Below are 6000 nucleotides of genomic sequence, written 5' to 3'. Positions count from 1 at the left end.
AAAGAGAGAAAAGAAAGGTATTCTGGAAATCTCTATGGAACCTTCAGTGTATCATTTAGGGTTAGGAACTTTGCAGACAGAAACCACCTAAGTATTGCCAGACAGATCCATGTATTTGTTGCTGCTGCTTGGTTTCCAATCCCATGTTTCTCAGGCGTGCAGCTGTAGCCCAGAGAGAGGAGTTGTTGGTGTGGAAGCAGTTGGTCACATTGAGGTGCTGCTGCAGGATCTCTGGCATGAGTGAACAACAGAAGCAGGGGTATCATGAGTTTTATGGCTGTCATTCATTTACTGACTAAAGGGATCAAACAAATTAGAAAGGGGAGTACGTGCCTTGCCTCTGTCTTCCTCTGATATCCTTTTCTGTGGTGCACGTCTCCAATTATCTTACTTTGAGAATCACAAATGTGTCAGATTGCCTCTCTGCATACACCAATCTGCTGCAGTTCTACCTCCCTAAACTATCTGACCCAGGTACTAACAGGCCGAAAAGTCAGCTCTGTTGTTACACAGAACTAAAAAACTGTGCATCTGTTAATTATTGAAGTTAAAGGAAAAACTATAAATCCTAATGAATAGTAAATATTCTTTTGTATGTATTGTTACTTTAAGGTTAGCAAAATCCTGTGGATGCTTTTTTCTTTATAATGCATAAAGGTAAAAAAAGTAATTGCATGGCATTTCCATTTCTAAGGTTGCAGCAGCTGCAGACCTGGTTCGCATTCACATTGCACTGTGCCACCCTGCAGGAACATTTGTGAGGCTGAGCCGAGGGGCTCGTGACAAGGACCTCTGTGTAAGGGTTGCACAGAGGTCCCACCACTCACTTATGACATTTCCTCCTGATACAAAATTGTCATTTAAAAGATTGCTCACACAAAAGCGAGCGCTGCGTGAAAGGCAGAAAGCATGCAAATGACTCCTGAGAAACACCCACTGATGGAGGCCAGATGGGCTGAAGTTGCTACTGCCCCCAAATCTTTCCCAGTCTGTAGACCTCTCTCTTCCAAGAGAGCAGGTGTTCATGCAGGGATTTTGCAGACAGGAATGTGAGCTTCTTTAAAAGGATTTCCTACCACCAAACCAGGCAGACCATAAGGGTGTCCCATTCTCACTGTTCATAGGGCAGGAGAACCAGGGCTGGTCAAGGAAGCCATAAGGATTCTTCTAGAGTACCTCACTTAGACAGGCATCAGTGCTGAAAGTGAACTGGAGGGCTCATTGCAGGAGCTGGAGCAACTGCAGGGCTCATTGAATGGGCTAGAGTGTCCACAGGACTCGGTGAAATACTTGGAGCAGCCACAGGACCCATATTAGGAGTTGCAGGAACCGTAGTGCTAATTGTAAGAGTTGGTACAACTGCAGGGCTTGCTGTAGGAGCTGGAGGAACCACAGGGTTGGAGTGACAGCAGGGTCTGACACAGCACCCACAGGACCAGCTGCAGGAACTGGAGCTGCTGCAGGGTCTATCACAGGAGTTGGAGAGTCCATTGCATCGTCAGATCCAGAGGTATTCTCTTCCCTGTGAGGATGCTGAATAGTGTTTAACACAGCTTGATAGGCAGAGGCCAGGCCCCAGCATGTGGCAGTGATTTGTGCCTCTCTAGGATTGTCAGAGTGACAACAAAACTTTTCCAATTTCAGGGGTGAAGTCTCAACCCACCTGGGGGTGTCCACCTCTCTAGACACCTGTTCATACCATCACGAGATGCCTCTGCCGGGGGCCTCATCCGCCTTTCTTTCCCAGGCAATTTCTGAAGCAGAGGGGAAAGCCAGGTGTGGGGCCCTGGCTCTGGGTGCGAGCTGAAGAGGGAAATGCCCTAGAACAGCAGCAGGTCATGGCATTATGTGGGGCTGCCCTGCTCCACACCTCCAGCATGCAGTGACTTCCTACTGCAGCAGCTGCAATCCCCAGCCCACAGGCAGAGCTCTGTACTGACTCCTGCACACCTGGGTGCAGTGAACATGGCTCCAGGGTTTTTTCAGATCACTGAGTTCAATTCCTTCAGTGCAGAGCCTGTGCCAGGCAGTTGGCGCTTCGCCTGCGTGCTGTAATGAGTGCTGGAAAGGAAAGCGATGCCCACTTACAGATAGAGGCAGACGAGAAGGAGAAATGTTCTTTAACCTCTTACACAAACACAGATTCGGCTGAGAAGTTCTGAATAGTCACATGAAAAAGGCACTAGGAACACAAGCAAGTGCAGAGCTGTTCAGTGTTCAGAGCAGAATCCTAGAGGCGCAGTGGGCAAGTGTCTGGGGATCTCCATCCGTGCCAGCTCCCTGGAGAAACCTGGGGGCTGCAGGTCACAGCTCAGTGAACGATGACTGTGGCTATGACAGGCATCTACAAGCAGAGGAGTTCCTATGTCAGCCCTGGGGAGCAGGAGGCTGCAGGCACACAGGGCTTTCTGTTGGGAGTAGGCTGAGGACAGAAGGAAGTAAACCCATTGTCCACACACAGCCATTAAGTGCTGGCAGCTTCTCTGCCCTGTGCTGCCCACAGCAGCGTGCTCAGGCTCTGCTTGTATTGCTTCAGAACACCTGCAGCAACTGCAGTGCTGCAACCTGCCTTGTTTTCTCTTCTCAGTTTGTTCCAGCTGCTCTCAAACTGTTCATGTGCACCTTCTCTGCCATCACACCACAGATAACAACATCTTGAGAGCTTGACAGCCAGGGCAGGCACCCCTGTGTCTGCTCCTCCCTCTGGTGGGGTGAAGGAGAGAGGGGAGTGATGTGGTTTTAGAACTGTGTCCTTTTGAGGACAGAACAATTTGGGAGAGCTTCTTGAGTAAAACATGCAAGAAGCAAAAACATGGCTTGCATGAACCTTCCTAAAACAGGAAGAGCTAACTCATAGAGGGAGTGCACAACTACCAAGCTATCAAGAAAGGCAGCAGTGTGGCTTGAAATTCAGTGCAATGCAGCTGACATCACTGACCAGTTTACATCCAGAGAAGGCATCCAGAGAAGACATTCAGAGGCATGAGCTGAGTCTCTCTGAAGCATGACTGTAAGAGTGTGCGTGCTGCTGATGGCACTGCACCGTGCAATATGCTGGAGCCAGGGGAAGTTGAAGGGGCTGTGGGCTGTCTGAACAGTTGTGTGGGGCAACTGTGTGTGCCTGAACTTGCAAATGTCAAAAACACATGCTGCTGGGATGACAGGAACCTCAGCAACTAACCAGAGTGGGCAGGACATTTTTGTACCAGAAGAGCATGTCTGCTAAAATGTGCTGTCATTTCATCACCTGGGGACAAATCTGAAATGACAGAGAGTTGATGAGAAGGAGATTGTCTGTGAAGACATTTGACTGCAAGTGGACTGTCACCTCCAATTTCTCTTCCTCTGGAAGGATCTTGCCCTTGAATACAAACCTTGTAAATAACTCATATTACATCAAATTTGTTCATCCTACCTCATCCCTGTCTGCTAACTGAATTAGCTCACAAATCTTCAAGTATTTGCTAACTAATAAATTTGGTTGGATAGTTCTTCTGTGTTCTGGCCTTTTTTGGCAAAGAGCATTTGTGGTTTGCTTGCTGGTTCTCTTGTGATGCTCTCAGTGATGTGGACACTGATAGAGGACCTCAAATTGGGTGTAACTCTGAAAAACCTTACCCAAAATATTACCACACACATTTCATATCCCATATTTTGAGCAGTTTGAGGATGTAAAAGCAATGATGTCCTTCAGCAGACAAGGCTGTATCACAGAAGGGATTTGTGTTCTCCAACTGCATTGCACAGGAAGGCAGTGCCATGGTATCTTTACCATGTACAGTGCAACTTTACTGTAGTCATACAGTAAAAGCTATCAGTGACTTTCAGTCACCACAAGTGGCAGCTAGTCACAACCTTTCTAGAAAATCCCAAGAGTCCTTGAGTTGGAGATTTCACCTAATCAAAATCTCTCCTAATCATATGAACAGGCCTCAGTATATACTATGAAAAAGAGTAAAAAATTCCTTAAGTTACTTAGACTGATGTAAAATGGATATTCCTGAAGAGATATGAGATGGAAAACTGGAATAAGGCTACATCATAGAATAAATTTATGCAGCAGTAAAAACAAACTATCTAATGAGCAGTGGCTCAAAGTACTCTGTTTTACTGAGAAATAGCTTTCTGAGAAGGAAGATTTTTAGCTGAGCATTTAGGCTCAGGAGTCTTTGACAAACTTGTCACTGGTTAAAGCCCTGCTTAAATCATATAGTAGAGGTTTTGCTTCCATCTTTCATGCTACAAAATAAATAATAGAAAGTAATCAGCCTGAAATATGGATAGCTCTATGCCAAACATCTCTAAGCACTTGAAGAAGAGTTGAGAAAATCCTATATCTTTTTCTTCTAGCTAAAATTCTAGCTTCTAGCTCAACCTCTGATATACCCTGATGGATGGATAATGGCAAAACCAGAATAGTCTCCTCTGTGGCTTTCTCTCAGCATTTGCCTTTTTGTAAATTTTAGATACTCTGAACAACCCTGACATTATCCTCAAGTGATATATTTACTCTGAATTGCACTGAAGTCAAAGATTTTTTTCTATACATTAAAACATCTTGGCTATCTATGAAAAGTTATGTAAGTTGCTCTTAAAGTAATGTCTCATGTTTATTTCCATGGGAATTACAAAATGTACAAAGAGAACAATAACACTACTTAATAGAGCAGATTCTCAGCCACAGAATAATATTATTCAATGTAGTCACCATCGTTAACTATGCATTTTTGCCAGCGATGAACAGCAGCCTGCATGCCATGCCCTTAAAATGCCTGCACGTGCAGAGGCGACCCACTGTCACTGTCACCACTGCTGAGACACCAGCCACCCCTCACTGTACTCACATTCACTGCTTGGTCTCCATCAGAATTTACAAGGGTCAACGAATATCAGTGGGTGCCATTGTTTCCACATCCCACACATTGCTTTATACGCACTTCCATGTCAGATGCCATCCTGAAGAGTGCCCTTCTGCTGCCACCTGTCACACAGCAACAAAATATAATGGAATATAGGTGGAAAGGTTCAACCTCTACTGACATTCCATCAACATCCATATCACGGACCAGTATCTTAAAATAGGAGGCATTACTTTTGAGATGCATCGTTTTACTGCAAAGGGTGTTGCAAAATAGAGGGGCTAATGTATTTCTCACATCTTAAACAGTTAGACAATGAAATTTGAGGTAACCTGTGCACCTCAGGTGGTTCCAGATTAGGAAAAGGAAGAGAAACAATCCCACCCAAGTCCTGATTCCATATCATTCCTGAAGTACTGAAAGAAATTGATTTGGGAGCTGGGCTGTAGTTTTAGATTGGCTAGTAGAGATTATTGATATCACCTGAATTATCACAGCAAAGGAAAAGGATCTCTCCTCTTGGTAGATGCTCTCAGAAGACATACATTCATATTTTTAGGTTAAACATGAGCAACACATGCAGCACAAGCAGCACAAGCCAGGCATTATTAAAAAAGCTCTACTGGCATTAGCAACATCAGTGTAAGAGTTACTCAATTAACTTTCTTCTACAGCTTTCAACAGAGATCATGTAGCTAAAATACTTGATGCATCCACATATTACATTCTGGCATTTTTAAAGCTGTTTTGGCCCTATTTAAAATAATTTTAATTTGAAGGATGAGCAACAGTATTTGTGGATCAGAACATCTGGTAAAAGTCTGTGATCTGCCAGACAGTCTTGTGAAAGCATAATCATTCCAAATAAATGTTATTGCAATTTTACACCAAGACAGTGATTATAATAAATGTAAAAAACTTTAAAAGAACAGAAGTTACATCACATCCCCTGAACCATCACTAAGAAGCTAAGAGAACTACTGTCCTGGCACAAGTCTAAGATTCCAGAGGGTGAACATACACTCTGTTCGTGGGACATTAAAAGGGCACAAAACAACAGTTTATCATGCTCTGTGGATGTCTTCATTCTCCAGTGAGGACATTCTTGCATTCATAAATGAAATGAGACAGCTAAGTTTGA

This window comes from Cyrtonyx montezumae, unplaced genomic scaffold (genome assembly GCF_038088225.1).
Source record: "Cyrtonyx montezumae isolate F1298 unplaced genomic scaffold, pur_monq_1.0 scaffold_1, whole genome shotgun sequence".
NCBI lineage: Eukaryota > Metazoa > Chordata > Aves > Galliformes > Odontophoridae > Cyrtonyx > Cyrtonyx montezumae.
The sequence above is the reverse complement of the archived record's forward strand: the minus strand, read 5'-3'. Positions refer to the sequence as shown.